The sequence below is a fragment of the Halichoerus grypus genome, chromosome 2 (assembly GCF_964656455.1).
Source record: "Halichoerus grypus chromosome 2, mHalGry1.hap1.1, whole genome shotgun sequence".
Classification (NCBI taxonomy): domain Eukaryota; kingdom Metazoa; phylum Chordata; class Mammalia; order Carnivora; family Phocidae; genus Halichoerus; species Halichoerus grypus.
The window spans coordinates 72598030-72619176 of record NC_135713.1 but is presented as its reverse complement, the minus strand read 5'-3'; the positions used below and the strand labels follow the sequence as shown (position 1 = coordinate 72619176).

General features: G+C 35.7%; 1 long non-coding RNA gene across 1 annotated transcript in view; it reads left to right on the top strand.

The window, feature by feature from the left end:
• The window catches only part of LOC118540106 (uncharacterized), a 1202880-nt gene that overhangs the window by 390337 nt on the left and 791396 nt on the right, over positions 1-21147 (top strand). The gene's annotated exons all lie outside the window — the stretch shown is intronic.

Sequence of the window (21147 nt, the reverse complement as noted above, 5' to 3'; positions counted from 1 at the left end):
ACCATACTCATTTCAAAATGTAATTTTTGCTGAAGTAGAATCATATCCCTTGTTTTGAACCACTTAAAATAATGTAGTGATATACTCATTCAATTTTTGTTAACACCATTCGGGCCTCTACTATATGTAAAGTTCTTTTTTAGACATAGTAATTTAAGATGATGGGTAAGAGTCAACCCTCCTGTCTATAAATTTATATTGCACGGTGATCAAAGAAAATAATATATGCATACCCACATGCATATTTGAGGGAAAATAATTTAAGTGACATAATACAGAGGTTCTCAAAGTTTAATCCTTGGATCTCAGTATCAGCATCACCTGGGAGCTTATTGGGAATGCAAATTCTCAGGTTGTATCCCAGACTTGCTAATTCAGAAACTAGAGGGTCCCAGAAATCTGTATTCTAACAAGCTGTTAAGATTATTCTGATACATGATTCAGTTTGACAATCACTGTGCAGTATATTTACAAACAATATTTTCATATTCAGGAAGTAAAAGAGAGTTGTTCTTTTTTATTGAAAGGAAGACCTCTTGAGGAGGCAGTTTTGAACCAAACTTTCAAGGGAAAATAATAAAGGAATAAAGTCTTATTAAATACCACCTATGAGCTAGAATATTTATTTAAATATTACAATAATCTATGAGATTACTTTCACTTTGCAAAAGAGGAAATGATCACAGACTTTAGTGAAATCGCCCAAGGTCACAAACCTAACTCTTGACCAAGACAGGAATTGAAACTTGATATATTAAGATCTCAGTGAGAAGAATATATAAGAAAAAAAATCTTACTCAAATATAGTTTTCTCAGCCTCATAAGGACTCTAGTAGGCAGAATTCTAAGATGACCCCCAAGATACCCAGCCTCTGCTGTATCTCCCAATTATTCATTCAAACAATATCTAGACACTGCTATAAAAGGATTTTAAAAAATCAGTTGACCTTACAATATGGATATTATTTAGTTGAGTTTGGCCTATTACATGAGACCTTTAAATCGAGTCAAGTCAGAGAAAGATGAAATCACAGATCTGAAGCATGAGAAGGATTCTAGGAAGCCTTGCTTGTTTGAGATGAAGGGAGCCATTTGGCAAGGGATGTAGCTGCTCGTTAGTAGCTGGCGTGGCCCCTGGTTGATAGCAAGAAAGAGGAAACCCATTCATATGGCCACAAAGAAATGAATTCTGCCCACAACTAATTAGCTTGGAAGCACATGCTGAACCTCAGATGTGAATTGCAGTCTCAGCTGAAACCATGATTTTGGACTGGTAAGACCTTGAGCAGAGGGCCCAGGTACACTAACTGGACTCTTGACTCCCAGAAAGTGTCAGTTCATAAATTTGTGTTGCTTTAGCCCACAGAGGTTATAGTAATTTGTTATGCAGCAGTAGAAAACTAATACAGATTTTGGTTAACAGAGGTGGTAAGCTGCTATAACGAATACCTAAAAATGTGGGGAGTACACAGTTGGAACTGGTCAGTATGGAAAATGTGGGAGAAATTTGGGGAGTGTATAGAGGAAGGCTAGATTCCCTGGAACATAGTGTTAGGAGAAATATGGATGTTAAAAGCATTGATGGCGAAAGGTCAGAAGGAAATGAAAAACATGATAAAGAAAGCCTAAATAGCCTTGGACAGATTGTGAGTGGAAATCTGGACTTTAAGGATGCTGACAATGAGAGCTCAAAAGGAGGTAATGTATGTGTTATTGGAAACTGAAGGAAGGGTGATTCTTCCGTAGAATGCTTAGCAAAATTGTATTCTACAGTTTTGGAAAGAACTTTTAAGCAATGAACTTGGATGTATAGCTGGGGATGTTATAGGAAAAAATACTGGAGGTCCTGCTTGTTTTCTTCTTGGTGCTTATAGTAAACATGAGAGGGGGAGACAACTGAGGAAAAACTGGTTAAAATAAAAACAACAAAACAAAACAAAGCAAAAACCAAACCCCAAAACAAAACAGAACAAAACAAACAAAAAAACCCCAAATGCTTGATGATTTTGGAAATTAGCACACTATCTTTCCATGTGGCAAAAGATTATAAAATTAAGATTCGCTCTCAAAATATGGCATAGAGTAAAAGCCGAGGGTATGGCTATACTGTCTTTTGTTAAAACCACAGGAAGATAAAAGATCAATCACATGAGAGGATCTTTTAAGAGATTAAGGGTGCGCCTCACCAGTCTTCTCAAACCAGAGCATCTCTAGGTTAGGAGAGTGGTCCCTTAGCCATCTTAGCAGGTACAACAAGAACAACTATATATGCATATATATATAAAATCTCCAAAAGATTGTAGTTGTGGATTTTATGTAATGGAGTGAAGCTGAGTATAATTCACAGAAGATATTTATGATTCTTGAGAAAATTTTATCAACAGAAGTGTTTCTAGGTTAGATTTTAGAGGAAAGAGGGAGAGGATATACAATGAAGAGGTTGTCATACACCCAAAATTCTGTTGGGGAGCAGGCTGATAAAACTGTTTAGCTGCCAACACTTTCTATTTGTAATGACTCGGTCAAATCAGGAGCCCAGAGAGGGGATGGAGCTGAAAGCCCAGAAGGCTTATTCCTAGGCCTTGAAACCTGATCAGAGAAGTCTGGTTGGATTTTGCCTGGCTGGATTTCAAAATTGCTTTGGCCCAATGACTCCTTTTTAACTTATATTTTCCTTCTTTTTAAAATCAACTGCCTAGGGCGCCTGGGTGGCTCAGTTGGTTAAGCGACTGCCTTCGGCTCAGGTCATGATCCTGGAGTCCCTGGATCGAGTCCCGCATCGGGCTCCCTGCTCGGCAGGGAGCCTGCTTCTCCCTCTGACCCTCCCCCATCTCATGTGCTCTCTCTCTCTCACTCTCTCTGTCTCAAATAAATAAATAAAATCTTAAAAAAAAAAAAATAAATAAATAAAATCAACTGCCTATAATTTTTATCCTATACCAATTCTACCATTAAAGGTTGTGAGTGTGCATAACTTGGACATATAACTTTATCTTTAGTTCCACAGGTCCACAGATAGAAAGTAATTGTGATCCAGGATGGGTTTGAACTTAGAATCTGATCAGCCCTAATTCAGATCATGTAGATAATGAGATTTAGATGATGAAATTTTAGACTTGAGCCATTGTTTGAATGGGGTGAAATTCTTGGAAAGCTTAGGAAGTGGTGAGTGTACTTTTGCATTTGGGACGGGCATGAGTCTTTGGGGGCCAGAGCACAGACTGTGTTAAGCTGGATTTTAAGATGGCCTCCAAGATGTACACACATGTTTACTAGTTATTCAGTCAAACATTCAACTAGTTACTGCTGTGAATGGGTTTTTTCCAGAAATAATTAAGGTCCCAAATCAGTTTTCTTCTAAACTACCTGGCAAAAATATGTATTATTATTATTTTTTAAGTTTCAATTCTGGTATAGTTAACATACAATGTTATATTAGTTTCAGGTGTACAAAATAGTGGTTCAACAATTCTGTATATTGCTCAGTGCTCATCCTGATAAGTGTACTCTTATCTCCTTCGGCTATTTCACCCATCTCCCCTCTAGTAACCATTAGTTTGTTCTCTACAATAGTCTGTTTTTTTTGTTTTGTTTTTCAGGCATTTTCTGGGGTATTTACATTAATGTGAGTGTTATCTAGTTGTATCCATGGGACAAGTGAGTTTAAAGTCCTTTTACTCCAAACTCTTCCCCAAAAGTAAAAAAAAAAAATGTATTTTTTTAAGAGTAGATTATTTGTGGAATATAAAGTTGTTTTGAATAGTGGAGCCCCAAATAGCTGATACAAATGGACCACTGTTTTCCTAAATTAAATATTATTTGCTTTCTTCTGTATTGTTCCAAATTATTGCATAAATTACCTCACTTCAAGAGAATCCTTTAATTTGTCACCTGAAAAGATAATCATTCCCTCTGTCTGAATAATCTGCTTTATCTTCCATTCATTTTTAGGTCACCATCATTAATGTCAAATGCCTTTTTTCTATTTTTTCTCTTTTCTGTTCCTTTTTTTTTATGTAGTTGTTTTTGGAATTCACTTTGAGCCCAGAGTTATTTTAACTCAAAAATACCTAGGGGCGCCTGGGTGGCTCAGATGGTTAAGCGTCTGCCTTTGGCTCAGGTCATGATCCCAGGGTCCTGGGATCGAGTCCCGCATCGGGCTCTCTGCTCCTTGGGAGCCTGCTTCTCCCTCTGCCTCTCTCTCTCTCTGTCTCTCATGAATAAATAAATAAAATCTTTAAAAAAAAAAAAATACCTAGTTTTTGAAAATATTTTTATGTATTTTTAGATTTTGTCTTAAGCAATTTCATTGTATACCTTTGTGTATTTAAGAGAAGCAATTTTAATGTTTTGTTTTAGGTTATCTTTGGTACCTTAGAATTTTGGGGCATTCGTTGAAACAGATATATACTCATTGTTTCTCTTGTATTTGTAGTAGTTAGTAGCAGTACATGGGTTCACATGCAATAAAAGTTTGACCTTTCTACGTACTACAGAGATATAGTCCATGTTCATCTTATAACATAAAACTAGTGCCAGCCAAATACTTTCCTGAATTCGACCATCAAATCCATCACCACATGAATTGGTAACCAGATTTTTTCTGCCGAGAGATCTATCAGTAGAATGGACTATAAATTTAAATTTGACTTAATTAAAACCGGATGACCTTTATAAAAGCCTCCTGGACACTGTTGGAGAGGGAAACAAGAGAGTAAGTACACAGACCTTCAACTGCCACATTATATACAATAGCTGATTTCAACTACTTTATTTAAGTACCACATTTCAGATTGATTTAGACTCCCTAGAATGTATGCATGGGAACTTCACTTTTGAAAAGATCTGTTTCTCAAAATTACAAGATGACATTTATTTTTCAAATGAAACCCACTTGGAGAGGGTTATCATTTCCAGGTAAACTTAATTTCTTCCTTTGGTTTGAGTTCTATCTGTGAAGCTAAATTTGTTTAAACCACTCTATAATGTTGGTAGCACTAGACTTGGTTCTCTTTAATTGTGTGATCCCTATTGTAGAATAAAGTTGATTTCTCTACATCATGAATGAGGTATTGGCAGTTTCTGATGTAGGAAAAATTTCGGTGTGGAGAGAAACAGAGATGGAAGAAGGGAGAGAGAAAACTCTAAGATAATTTGATTATTAAATTTTCTTCTTAACCAAGTTTATTGGCAAAATAGAACTAAAAGCTATTGATACTCTAAACTTATTTAGAATCTTACCCAGTGGACATTTTCTACATTAAAAAAAAAAAAGATTTATTTATTTATTTGAGAGAGAGAGAGAGAGAGAGCATGAGCAGGGGGAGAGGCTTAGGGAGAGGGAGAGAGAGAATCTCAAGCAGACTCCCCACTGAGCACAGAGCCTGATGCGGGGCTCAGTCTCACAACCCTGAGATCATGACCTAAACCAAAATCAAGAGTCAGATGTTTAACTGACTGAGCCACCCAGGTGCCCCAACATTTTCTACATTTTAGGGTTTTACCTCCACAATTAATAATCTTTGTTCATGGGTTTTACTTCCACAATTAATAATCTTTGATTTGGACAAACTATTACCTTATTAATTGTGCTTTTGGTGGATATAATGTATACATAGGTACACATATATGCACATACATTTTGTTTATCATGTGGACTCTCTGAAACAGCCCTAGAAATGTCAGCAAACCTCCTGGAGGCAGGAGGTGAGATTCATTTCAATTTTAAACTACATTAATTCTGAATGAAATCAAGCCTATTTTCACATTTATTATGGTAACATGGCCTGAGGAAAAAATTGCAGATTTTTAATAAGGGCATTTCCATTGGTTTCCTTCCATTCGCAAAACTCATAAATCAATTCCTGTCTGTCAGCCATTGTAAATTTGTCAGTTGTTATGAGTAAATGTGACAGCCAAATACTATTTAAATCTAAAAGTTATATCTCTGTTAGTGAGCTAAACACAATGTTGGCCTCAATGATGCCCTCTTTGTTTTTTAGAGTTTATTTTTTTCCAGCTCATTTAAACTATCTAAAACAACAGAAAGACTTTACCCAAATTGAATATATTCCAAGTACCAGTGGAGTATATATTTCTTTGAATAATCTAGCACAAAGTAAAATTAAACTAAAAGTCACAATAAAGAAAGTGGGAATAGCAAGATATTTTATCCAGAGTTTTTTTTAAAGGATAAAAATATATATTGAACTGTATTATAGAAACAAATGACTTTTAGGATCTTCAAAACTTAACACTTCATATCCTTAACACCTTTATATACACATGGTAAACATTAATTTTGGGGTAATAAAAATGTGATTTAATACCACATCTACACCTTTATGCATATTCTAAAAGTCTCAGCAGACTAATTAGAAGTATCACATTTTATGGAATGAGCATTCCTCCTTATTTTCTTGGCCTCTAACTACTGTGTAAAATTTAAATAAGGGATGTGTGTCTACAGCAGAGAGAAAGGTGGAGAAAATGCTAAATAGAACTGCAATTAAGATAATAAGGTGAATGTTTTGGGTCTATAATTTTTGCACCAAGAAAAATTCTTCAGAAGGGTCACAGTGAAAAAGTGATGATAATCAGACAAGTAAGATATTTGAACATTACAGAATTTATGACAGTATCCAAGGCAGTCACTCCTTAGGCCAGCTGAATAGATGTTAAGAAACAGTCAATAGTACTAATTTGTGCTTATTATTTCTTACTGCCAGTCATGTAGCTCTGTAATTGAAATGCTTAGTAACAGTTTTCTACCTAAATTTTAATGATGCCCTTTATAATTCTCTTTTTAATACAGTTCCTGAACTTTAGAAAGGTTCCTCACTGCCAAATGTCAGTTCATTGTGAAGTGCTGCATTGGAAAACCTTGTGCTTAATAAAAAGAAAAAAAAAGTAGTATTGTTCATTGTATCTGTTGAAAATCACATTGTCCAGTCATGTGCTAAAATTGTTGATCAGTCCTATTTTACCGAAAAAAAAAGTAGAGAAAAGATTACTTAAAATTAACAATTTGTTTTCTAATGAAACAATTGTCATGTGCAAATTATCTGAAAAGAATATTTTTAAAGTAATAACTCCCAATTAATTTATTAAATGGCATGTGGCTGTCATAAACAACAATTTTATAGTTACTTAGAGAACTCTAAGAATTATTATCATGGCATTTACCTTTAAAATTTTCCAGATAATTACCAGATAAAATTCACCGATTGTCACTTTTTACCCAATTCATACCTTCTGGGAAAGAATTTTCTCTTTTCTTGTATATTTTAGAATCAAAAGGCCCCTTTGCCCATTCTGCTTTTTTGATCTACTGTGCAAAATCATGTGAAACTGGAATTCCTGATACATACAAGTTACTAATTTGCATTTGGTAAAAGGAGTGCTTGAAGAGCAGAAAGACACCCCCAGAATTTTTCAGAGTAAATGAATGATTTACTTTGCTATTATTTTAAAACTTGATGACAAATTGACAGTTTTGTAATCTGGGTTCTGCACTGAGCAAATATAGTTTAAATTTAGTTGAAGAGACGGAATAATGTTCATCTTTTGGACATTTGGACATTTATTAAGATCCCTAAAAGTAGGAGATCAAAATTAAAAGCCAACTGCAGTCTTTTTTTTTTTTTTTTTTTTAAGATTTTATTTATTTATTTATTTGACAGAGACAGCGAGAGAGGGAACACAAGCAGGGGGAGCGGCAGAGGGAGAGGGAGAAGCAGGCTTCCCGCCGAACAGGGAGCCCGATGCGGGGCTCGATCCCAGGACCCTGAGATCATGACCTGAGCCGAAAGCAGACGCTTAACGACTGAGCCACCCAGGCGCCCCAGGCCAACTGCAGTCTTATTTATCATTTCAGAGAGAAGGTTTATTATAATGTATTCTGTTTATACCTATTTAACAGTTGTGTCAGCGGACTTATTGAACAAAGGTACATGTGTCTTTTGGGATTCACGGCTTTGGAGAGATTAGGACTTTTAGATTTGCTTTTCTTTTGGAGTTCTGTCAGAAGTCATTTATAGGCAAATTATTCTGATTAGGAATAGATCGTTTCTCAGGACTGCCATAAAATAAATCTAAATGTCTCAGCTGTGTTTCTGGTCCAGCAACACCCTCATTAAAGAAACACCACACAGTTGCTGTGTTGGCAGCCCCAATTTTAAACACCAGTCTAGGCTGCATGCAAAAGAGAATAAATTACCTTCTTATTCCTCTAACGGTCAGTAGTGCTTGTAATTTAGGATTGAGAGGCTCTCTGAGAACAATGTCCAGAAGCATAAGCTACTTCTCCCATAAGAGTATGATACCTGTGAAACAGATGTCATTAACTACAATTCTCAATTTTTCATGTTTGACAGGCAAAGCCAAATATTTTGGGGATTACATAACCATTCTTAATAGGTAATAAGTGAAAATACTCCCAAGTTAAATTTCATTTCCCAGTTTCAGAGGACTTCATTATCCTTAGTAAAACTAGTAAGTGTAATGTGAGAAGAAGAAAAAAAAAACCCTGAATTTGAACACTCAAGATACTAAAAAAATTAAGATTTCAGTGGGGCTTCAGTTATGTCGTAGATCAACTGCAGTGCTTTTTTTGCAGTGCTGATTTTAGAATATAGGCTCTATAGCTTGTGTTTTTAACCAAGACAACCCCTTAGGGTTTGAGAATATGAGAAACTGGCCCTGTCAGAAAGCAGACTGCTTAGAGGTAAATTTTCAGTATCAAATTCACCCTTATTTTTAAAATGTGGCTTTTGGGGTAGTTGTTTACCACTTACTATGCTATCTCTAGCTGTCATTTGTGCTGACCCGCTTTCAAAATGAGGAAAATTATATATGTCTCAAAGCTAAGGAAAAATACCAGAAGTGAATGAAGTAATATGTTTTGCCATAGAATTCCATTATGAAAACTGAGCAAATATTAATCCATTTTAATTACCTATGCACATACCATGGATTCACATAATAAAGCAGAAAATGAACAAAAGGCCTGTGCATGATAAGATACACATTATATACATTTTGTATCAAGTTTTATGTTCCTAATTGACCTCACTGACTTTATCCTTTTTATCATAATGACAGAATCACTGGACTAGGACCTTTGAGAATACTTGTAACATTTTGATTCTTTGTTGAGAAGAGGAAGAAAATGTTCAGTTCAGCCCAGCAGACATTTAATGAGCACTTACTCTGTTGCAGTCACCACATGGGACCCTTAGGTACACAGTGAAGAGAACAGTTTCTAACTCCGATTTGCCTTATAGTCAAGAATAATTTACATATTTATCTAGACTAGAGTGCACGTTCAACTCCTAGGTTCTTTCCAGCTAAGAACAGTAACAACAAAAATCAAAACTACTAAACAAAAATCTACAAAGGATGCACCAAACATCAAACCATTAACAGTTTCAACATGAACATTTTGTTTTCTTTCTCTGATCCTCTCTTCACTACAACTTTCTCACTACATAAATAAAATTACTTAAAATTTTTCCAGTCAAGAAGAGGAAGTAATGAAAATTAGGTAATTCATCTGGCCTTTCCAGAAGCTTTTAACAGGTGTGGGAGAAGGAACCCAGACCTCTGGCATTTTATTGAATGGAAGAATTGAAATTAGAAGACTGTGCCCTGAATCTGGCCTCAACACCTCCTATTTATGTAACTTATTTCTATAAGCTGTATGACTTTGAAGAAGTCACTTAGATTTGTAGCACCATAACCAATTCACCTATAAAGTGGCCTATGATACTTTTTCTTCCCACCTTACAAGATTGAAATGATTGATAAATGAAATAATATACAAGAGCAAACACAATTAGATATCTCAGTTTTGTAATAAATAGATTTTAATGTAAAATATCCCCCTGATATTTACTATTTCTCATATTAAGGAATGCCAAAAATTCTGAATGGTCAACAAGTGGAAGTTATTAATTTTAATAGATTTAGTTAACATGGTATTTTTAGAAACCAATGTTCTGATTTTTTTTAAGTTATTATAACCCCAGTTAATCCTTAAAATGCCCTGATTTATACTTTGAAGATTAAAAAAATATTAAATGTTGATATTTTGATCATCTCTCCCAACACTATTAGTCATTCTATAGTCTCACTGGCAAAGTGCAGGCTCTAGCAATAGAAGTAAACCCTGCTGCGGTGCCTGGGTGGCTCAGTTGTTAAGCATCTGCCTTCGGCTCAGGTCATGATCCCAGGGTCCTGCGATCATGCCCTGCATCGGGCTCCCTGCTCAGCGGGAAGCCTGCTTCTCCCTCTCCCACCTTCCCTGCTTGTGTTCCCTCTCTCACTGTTTCTCTCTCTGTCAAATAAATAAATAAAATCTTAAAAAAAAAAAAAAAAAAGAAAAAAGAAGTAAACCCTGCAAATGGAATGGTCTTTCAAAGGAGTTTCAGTGCCCAACTATTATTGATGTCATAGAACATGAAAATTGAAGCCAAAGAATTTAATTCCAAAGTTGGAGAGCATATTCTAATCATTGGATTTAATTCAGTTGTCACTATAACTATTATATGAAAAAGATATATATCACCAAGGTAATAAATATATAAATGAGAGTGGCTTGGCAGATCAATGGAAGAATAATGTTGACTAAAAATTGAATTCTTGTGGTTTTAGAGTTAAAAAACTTTGTAGGGTCTGGGCTGATATATATTTGCTATATTAACTCAACTGTGTAGATATTTTGGCTTATTCACATAATTGAATGTAATTAATATAGAATTACATTTATCGTTCTCTTTAGATAGAAAACAGTATCTATCTACTTTGAAGGTCAAGGTGCAGGTCCTAGACACTTTTTGATAGTTTTGAATGAGGCAGTGGGAGTTGCTGCATTTGCCTGTCCATTTGTCCCCCAAAAAGGCTTTATAGAACAGCTGAAGACAAACTGCCATCAGTGAATGAAAGAAATTTCACAGATACAAGGAAATTATGAGGATGTGGGTCAAAGGGTCAACTGATGTTTGACTTATAAATCTTGTTTGGGAAATACCAAAGGAGTGAGTTCATGTGAAAACTCCTACCTTGAGCTTTTCTTTCAAGTATGTCAATGAGTTTTTCAGACAATGAATAAAAAGAAAAGGAAAGATCAGAAAAGGTCACATTTGCTTTGGATTTGGGATATCGTGCTTTTATCGGAAGAGTGGAATTCTGACAAAAATAAACAACAACAAAAAAGATTTCTGGTTTGGTGGCGCCTGGGTGGCTCAGATGGTTAAGTGTCTGCCTTCGGCTCAGGTCATGATCCCAGGGTCCTGGGATCGAGCCCCACATCGGGCTCCCTGCTCTGCAGGAAGCCTGCTTCTCCCTCTCCCACTCCCCCTGCTTGTGTTCTCTCTCTCGCTGTGTATCTCTGTCAAATAAATAAACAAAATCTTTAAAAAAAAAAAAAATAAAAATAAAAAAAAAAAAAAAAAAAAAAAAAAAAAAAAAGATTTCTGGTTTGACAGCACAGCTCTTGCACTCCAGGTTGCAATGTCTGAGTAAAGGTGATTTACTGACATGGAGGAATACTGGTCCAGACAGTTGGTTTGAGGGTGAAAATGGCAGGTGTGGTAAAGGTGGCAGCTGAATATTAATCGCCCACAGGATTGTATCCCACTTGTTCTCTTTCAAATATAAGCTTTAAGCCACAAGATGACTTTCAAGTACTGTATCTCTCACTATACACTTTTCTCAGATGCCCAAAACTTCTAGTCAGATTTACTTATCTATTTTTTTAATTAAGCTAATAGTGCTAATAAACAGTAATAATGAATCAAATACCTTCTTTTCATTTTTTATCCATTTTATACCTTATAACACAGGTAAGTAGTAAGATAGGAAAAAAACAGATTTTGTAGTCATAAAATCAGACTTGGAGTGTTTGCTCCAGCATTGAAAAGCCTTAGATTTTCTTAAAATCATAAAATCCGAGTTTCAGTTTCCTCTTCTATAATATGGGAATAATGATTTTAAGCACATCTTAGGAGAGTACATATTAAGTAAAATAGAATTGAATTCTCTGGACAATTACCTGGCAAACAAAAATTGTCCAATGTTTGTTTGCCCAATTCTCTTCTTACAAAAGGAATTAGAGACACTTCTGATTTTATCTACCTAATTACTTATTATAAGTTTGCTTACTATCTCATGAGTATAAGAGAGACATCTTATATCTCATTTTTCTCTGTGTTCACTTTCTTTCAACTTGAAAGTGAAGTGTTCAATCAGCATCTAATGTGAGTCTTTTTTAAGGATGACAATTTTGTGCCCTTGTTTTCTACTTCATTATAAACTTATTTTTTAGTGGAAACAAAATAAATTGTTTATTATGTTATTTATTCTAATATGTTTAGAATTAATTTGACAAAATTTCCTAACACTCCTTAAAAAGTTAACAGCTGTAGGCAACAGAATTTCATTTCACATTTTCATTTTACAACATCACAGTATAGCATATGTGATCTCCCACAGTGTGGCAAACTTGTCAACAGTTCATCAAAGAGCAGATACATTCCTCATGATAGAGGAGAAACAATCCTCAGAATGAAACAACTATAATTTCACTGTGTTTTTTTTTTTTTTTTTCCAATGAGCTTTAAGTGTTATTTTATTTTCTGATTAACCCAGTGAGGGTAATTCAGAATTTTGTGTCTATTTTTCAAGTCATGTGAGTGAATATTATAAAAGGGCCCAAATTTATACATTTGTTAACATTTAAATATAATATTGAGTCTTTATTTGCACTAAATGAAAATCAGTTATTGATGATGAAGAAGAGGCAGTGCTATCAATGGAAAAGCTGTATGCTATAGAGTAAAACAAAACTTTAAGTTCTTAGTATCACTAGCTGAATCATCTTGAGAAAGTAATTTAACATCTCTAGGGCTCACATTCCTCATCCATAAAATGGATAATGATAGTAGTACCCACCTTATAAGGTTGGTTTAAGAATAAAATGAGATGAAGCTTAGAAACAGCACAGTCTCTGGGACATTATAAGATGAAGCTTAGAAACAGCACAGTCTCTGGGACACTGTAATAGGTATGTTTTGTTTTCATTATGATAAAATAATAATAACCATATAATTTTTATTCCCACAGAAACATATTTGGAATGGCATGGACATTAATCTAGTTAAGTGTTCAGTTGATATTAAAGGCCTTATTTGTGCCATCTGCCTTTTTGGTAGTAGTGAGATACTGACTTGCTCTTCAGTTATAATACAGGATACTGGCATTCAAGGGGTTTGGTTGGATGACAGAACTGTGAATTATCTGCTAGCTAGCTTCTTTCAAAATTTGATATAAAGTGTCATCTATAAAGCATTCTTCTTACATAAGCAAACAAAAAAAATCTGAATCTGATCAAGCCTCTAGAGTTATTTTATATTGTAGATTTTTTATATGTACATATTATTTTAAAGTATTTAGCAACATATTAAGCTTGTTTATATGTAATGAAATTTCAGGTGATTTGGATTTTCTAAAGTCTATGGAAAGTGTAATAATATCTAAGATATGGTAATAGAGGGGGTGAAAGGAATAGAAGGATGGGCAGACTTAAGAGAAATTAAATAGAGGAGTTGCTAGGACACAGTGGTGAGTTGCAGGCATTATTAGAGACTGGAGCTGACCAGGTTTTCCTAGATCCATAGAAAAGATTTCTACAGGTTTGATGGCTCCATAGAAGGAAAAGCAGATATGGGTGCTGAGGGAGGTAGTTTATCATAAAGACATTTGGCGGCATGTTAAAGTTGAAGTGCCTGTAGGATATCTGGAATGAACTTGAAATGGCTTAAATTTGGAGAATGGTTTAGGCTGAAGATACAGTTAGTACAAACCAGTCAAACAACAAATTAATTGATCAATAAAACATTTTCTAAATAAACTACTTCGTTTTTTTTTTTTTTTGGGGGGGGGATGCCACATAAAAGTATTGTATCTTCTGCAATTAGCTGAACTGTTGATAGCTAATACAACATTTTTATTACAAATATTCTTTCCTCATGAATAGCTTTATTTTCTTAATCCATTATTTTCTTATATATTGGGAATGTCTATACACCCTTTAGAGAAGAAAAAGTAATGCTTAAATAAGTTAAATTTGGTGAGCATACTTTGAAAAATATTTTCCAGTTGGTTACCAAAAGGAAAAAAAATTAATTGCTTTACTGAAATGAAAATATTTTACTTTTTCTTTTAAAACCAGGCTTTGTTTCTCTTGCCCTTCTCCTGTGGAGAAACAGCAGGGAGTAGATTTTTTTAATACAAGAATTCATTATCACCCTTGTATTACCTCCCTGTGGTTTCTGGAAAAATGCAATCCTGACTACAATTCCTGGCTGTGGTGTTTGTCTATGCATGTTTTGAAAATAATTGTAGCTATTTTATGTCATCAGGCCTCTAAATTATACTCTTCAAAAAGTTGCTCAACTTATTTTCCTCATCTTTTACCTTGGTAAAAGAATTTTAAGTCCATGGTTTTTGTGGCCATCTTACACATTTTCAGTATCCACCTTATTTCCTTTTCAACCACAAAATTATTTCTACTTTATGGAAAATATGTTTTCACATTGTACCACTTGTCTGCCTCCCCCCAAATTCATCCAAAATCAAAGCTTTGTTATGGTCTTAAATATTAATAATTCATTACTGAGATGAATTTAGAAATGGAATTTGCTGAGGTAGAGTACAAGAAAATCTACATGGAAAAGATAAATCAGCTCTTACGCTGAAGAATTTTGTGGTGAAGAAAAACTAATATAAAGAATTGTAATAAGTTCTTTGCCAGTAAGAAGGACAATTGAAATATTTGGAAGTTCAGTAAGAGTAAATAAATCCTGGGATTAATGCCTCATGCATGTAAAGTAAATTATTTCTGGTTACCATTTAGTTCATTTGAAAATAATTTACTTTAGATACCAACATAGCTGGTATACCTTAGCTGCAATATGGCATAGATAATTAAGGATTATTTTGAATGAGAATAAGAATGAATTACAGAGAGAGAAGAAGATGACAGCGGAGTAGAAGGACCCTGGGCACACCTCGTCCAACAAACACAACTAGACGTCTATCAAATCATCCTAAATACCCCAGAAATCCATCTGATGACTGACAGAACAAACTCCACAAATAAAGGGAGAGAAGCAGCCACATCAAAGAAGGGAGGAAGTGCAGAGAACTGGCTTAAGGGAGAACAGATCGTGGGTGCTTTGGAGGGGAGGAGGCTATGGTTGTAGAGAAGAGTGAGAGGGGAAGAGAGCGGAAGAGAGAGAGACACACACACAGGGGAACACACAAGGAGAATGTCCCCAAACCCATTGACTTGGAAAACAAGAGGACCTGAATTTCATGAGTTCTTGCAACCAACAGTGCTGAAACCCAAGAGTTTTAAAGGTCAGTGGACTTGGCTAGGATAGAGCCCAGAGGGCACTGCACTGCTCCTGGAGAGAAGGCAGGCAAACAACCTGGGAACAGACAGTGCTCAAACAGTTATCTGAAGAGTGCCTGGAGCACATAGTGGGGAGATATTTTGCTCTTCTCAGACTGCTTTCTTGAGAGGCAGCATTCATAGAGACAGCTCTCCTGGAACAAAGGAGCTGGCCGGTGCCATTTTCCTCCCCCCACCCCTCAGCATAAACACAGAGCCACCTGGGGGAAGCAGCACACCACCAACACTGGCTGCCTAACTTACATACACCAAGCCCCACTCCCCTGTGCTCTGGTGGGACTGCCCTTCTCAGTCACTTGCCTCAGTCCTAGTGCTGCAGTGGGCCCTTCCCCCAGAAAACCAGCACAAACCCCTACCCACACCACATCTCCCAACCAGAGAGGTCTGCGGGGCCTCAGTTCTGGTGGAGGTGGTAGCAGGTCTTATTTCACAAGCAGAAGCAGAGTACAGCTAGTTAAAACTCACTACATTCAGGCTAGGGACCAAGCACTGCCCACAGCAGGCAAAAAGAGCCTCTGCAGATGACTGGCTTGAAGGATAGAGCAGCCAAACACAACAGCACAGTGCACACAGCACACACTGGAGACACTCCCTGAAGTGCCAGGCCCCAGGAACTACATGAGCTCTTCTTTATAAGGCCATTACTTTAAGGAGCAGGAGACAGAACTGGCTTTTCTAATACACAGAAGGCAGAGATTTAGATAAAATGTAAAAATGGAGGAATTTATCCCAAATGAAAGCACAAGATAAGGCCATGGTCAGAGAACTAAGAAAAACAGATATAAGTAACATGCCTGATGGAGAGTTTAAAACAACAATCATAATGATACTTCCTGGCCTTGAGAAAAGAATAGAAGACTTCAGTGAGACCCTTACCACAGAGATAAAAGAGTTAAAAAAGATTCAGCCAGAGGTGAAGAGTGCAATAAATGAGATTGGAAATAGGCTTGATGCAATGAACAAGTTGGAAGAAGCAGAATAATGAATTAGTGACCTGGAAGAAGAAATAGTGGAAAGTAATGAAGCTGAACAAAAGAAGGAAAGAATTAAGCAACAAAAGAATGTAGTTAGGGAACTCAGTGATTTCTACAATTGTAATAACATTCATATTATAGGAGTCCCAGAAGAGGAAGAGAGAAGGGGGCGGGGGGAGAAAATATATTCGAAGAAGTAATAGCTGAAAACTTCCCTAATCTCAGGAAGGAAACAGATATCCAGATCAAGGAGGCACAGAGAATTCCCATGAAAATCAACAAAAAGAGGCCAACACCAAGACATATTGTAATTACATTTGCAAAAATACAGTGATAAAGAAGAAATCTTAAAAGCAGAAAGAGAAAAGAAGTCCTTAACTTACAAGGGAAAACCCATAAGGCTCCCTGGAGATTTCTCAACAGAAACTTGGCAAGCCAGAAGAGGGTGGCATGATATATTCAAAGTGCTGAATGGGTATAATCTGCAGCCAAGAATACTCAATCCAGTAAGGCTATCATTCAGAAAAGAAGGAGAGATAAAGAGTTTCCCAGACAAACAAAAACTAAAGGAGTTTGTGATCCCTAAACTAAAGAGTAGATCTGGTTCCACTCATAGAGTGGAAAGAGAGACCAAAAGTGACAAAGACAAGAAAGGATCAGGGAAAATCTCCAGAAACAATAACAAGTAATCAAATGGCAATAAATCAATAGTTGCTTTGAATATAAATGAACTAAATGCTCCAATCAAAAGAGATAGGGTGTCAGAATGGATTAAAAAACAAAAAACAAAAACAAAAAAAAACAAGACCCATCTATATGCTGCCTACAAGAGACTCATTTTAGATCTAAAGACACCTGTAGATTGAAAGTGAGGGGATGGAGAAATATTTATCACACAAATGGATATGAAAAGAAAGCCAGAGTAGCAATACTTATATAGGACAAACTAGACTTTAAAACAAAGACTGTTAATTAGAGACAAAGAAGGGCACTATATAATCATAAGGGGGACAATCCAACAAGAAGATAAAATAATTGTAAATATTATGCACCCAACATGGGAGCACACCAATTCATAAAAGAGTTAATAATAAACACAAAGTAACTAACTGATAATAATACAATAGGAGGGGATTTAACACTTCACTTACATCAAAGGACAGATTATCTAAACAGAAAATCAACAAGGAAACAATGACTCTGAGATCATGCCCAGAGCAGAAATTAAGAGTTGGCCACTTAACCCTCTGAGCCACCCAGGCATCCCTCTACCAAACATTTAAAGAGGTATTAATACCTATGGTTCTGAAACTATTCCAAAAAATAGAAAAGGATGGAAAACTTACAAATTCATCCTATGTTGCCAGCCTTACCCTGATTCCAAAACCAGATAAAAATACCACTAAAAAAGAGTAGAGGCCAATATTCCTGATGAACACAGATGCAAAAATTCTCAATAAAATACTAGGAAACTGAATCCAGCAGTGCATTAAAAAAAAATAGTTCACAATCAAGTGGGATTTATTCCTGGGTTGCCAGGGTGGCTCAATATTCACAAATCAAACAACTTGGTACACCATATTAATAGAAGGATGAATTGGAACCATATCATCATTTCAATAGATGCAGAAAAAGCATTTGACAAAGTACAACATCCATTCATGATAAAAACCCTCAACAAAGTAGGTTTGGAGGGAACATACCTCAACAAAGTGAAGGGCGTATATGAAGAACCCAGAGCAAATATCATCCTCAGTGGGGAAAATCTGAAAGCTTTTCCTCTATGGTCAGGAACAAGACAGGGATGTCTACTCTTACCACTGTTATTTAACATAGTACTCGAATTCCTAGCCATAGCATTTAGACAACAAAAAGAAATAAAAGGCATCCATATTGGTAAGGGAGAAGTAAAACTTTCACTATTTGCAGATGACATGATAATATATAGAGAAAACCCAAAAAACTCCATCAAAAAACTGCTAGAACTGATAAATAAATTCAGTAAAGTCACAGAATGTGAAATCAACATATAGAAATCTCTTGTATTTCTATACACCAATAAATGAAGCAGCAGAAAGAGAAATTAAGGAATCAATCAATCCTTTTTACAATTGCACCAAAACCAGTAAGATACCTAGGAATAATCCTAATCAAAGAGGTAAAAGACCTGTATTGTGAAAACTATAAAACACTGATGAAAGAAATTAAGGGTGACACAAACAAATGGAAAGACATTCCATGCTCATTGATTGAAAGAACAAATATTGTTAAAATGTCTATACTACTCAAAGCAATCTACAGATTTAATGCAATCCCTATCAAAATACCACAAGCATTTTTCACAGAGCTAGAACAAACAATCCTCAAATGTGTATACAATCACAAAAGACCCCAAATAGCCAAAGTGACCTAGAAAAATAAAGCAGGGGCGCCTGGGTGGCTCAGTTGGTTAAGCGGCTGCCTTCGGCTCAGGTCATGATCCCAGGGTGCTGGGATCGAGCCCCACATCGGGCTCCCTTCTTGGCGGAGAGTCTGCTTCTTCCTCTCCCTCTGTCTGCCGCTCTGCCTACTTGTGTTCTCTATCTCTCTGTCAAATAAATAAATAAAATCTTTAGAAAAAAAAAAAATAAAGCAAACCTGGAGATACCACAATTCCAGACTTCAAGTTATATTACAAAGCTGTAGTGATCAAAACAATATGGCACAAAAAAACTGGCACAAAAATAGACACATAAATCAGTGGAACAGAATAGAAAACCCAGAAATGACCCCACAACTATATGGTCAATTAATCTTCAACAATGCAGGAAATAATATCCAATGGGAAAAAGAATGTCTCTTCAACAAATGGTGTTGGGAGAACTGGATAGCAACATGCAGAAGACAGAAAATGGATCACTTTCTTATACCATATACAAAAACAAATTCAAAATGGATTAAAGACCTAAATGTGAGACCTGAAACCATAAAAATCCTAGAAGAGAATACAGGCAGTACTTCTTTGACATTAGCTATAGCAAGTTCTTTCTAGATATGTCTCCTGTGGCAAGGGGAAACAAAAGCAAAAATAAACTTTTGGGACTTCATAAAAATAAAAAAAAACTTTTGCACGGCAAAGGAAACAATCAAGAAAACTAAAAGGCAACCTACAGAATGGAAAAAGGTATTTGCAAATGACATATCTGATAAAGGGTAGTATCCAAAATATATAAGGAACTTATAAAACTTAATGCCCCAAAACCAAATAATCCAAATAAAAATGGGCAGAAGACATGAATAGATATTTTTACAAAGAAGACAATCCAGGTGGGCAACAGACACATGAAAAGATGCTTAACATCACTAATTATTAGGGAAGTGCAAATCAAAACCACAATAAGATATCACCTCACATCTGTGAGAATGGCTGAAATCAACAAGAAACAACAGATGTTGACGAGGATGTGGAGAAAGGGGAACCCTCCTGCACTGTGGTGGGAATGCAAAGTGGTGCAGCCACTCTAGAATATAGTATGGCGGTTCCTCAAAAAGTTAAAAATAGAACTACCCTACAATTCCACAATTCCCCTACTAGGTATTTACCCAAAGAATACAAAAATACTAATTCAAGGAGATACATCCCCCCAGTGTTTATAGCAGCATTACCTACAAAAGCCAAATTATGGGAACAGCCCAAGTGTCCATTGATGAATGGATAAAGAATGTGGTATGTATATACAATGGAATATTACTTAGTGATTAAAAAGAATGAAATCTTGCCATTTGCAGTGACATGGATAGAGCTAGGGTGTATATGCTAAGCGAAATAAGTCCATCAGAGGAAAACAAATACCATATGATTTCACTCATATCTGGAATTTAAGAAACAAAAGAAATGAGCAAAGGGAAAAAAGAAGAGAGAGAGTGGCAAATCAAGCAATAGACTCTTAACTATAGAGAATAAACTGATGGTTACCAGAGGGGGGGTTGTGTGGAGAGATGGGTTAAATAGGTAATGGGGATTATGGATTGCACTTACTGTGATGAGCATTGGGTGTCATATCGAGGTGTTGAATCACTGTATTGTACACTTGAAACTACTATTACATGGTATGTTAACTAATTGGAATTTAAATAAAAAATGAAAAAAGTGAATCAAAGTGGATTTGGTTGGCAGTTTTTCTCCTTCATTATGTAAAAATTTTTAAAAGAAAAAGACTGAAGGGAAAACTTAGTCTATATTTACAGGTGTAAGGTTTCCAATTAGTTAAATGACTGATGTCTTGATGTTTTCTGACTAATGTAGAATTTTTCCTTCAAATACAATCTTGGTATCTGCAGTATTCCTGATATATTTTACTTTGACATTGGACATTAAGGATATTTAAAAAACAAAGAAGGTGGAATGGAATAACAGAAGTAGTACCTTTGAAGATCCTAAAGACTGTTACCTCTGAGTAAGCTTACAAAAAGAAAGGAATGAAGGAAGAAAAAGGAAGGGAGAAATGCCCTAAAGTATTTGAACACCAGATAAAACTGTCATGTTGCTAAAGGTAGAATTTTTATTTGACAGAAGTTTACTTTGCCTACTTTATTTAGTACATTTTTTAAGGGTGAAATAAGGTAATTAAAATGTCTGGATTTAATTTTTAACTCCGTGAAAGACCAACCTGATGATATGAATGTGCTGGGAACCTTAGAAGGAAATTTGGGCATAGT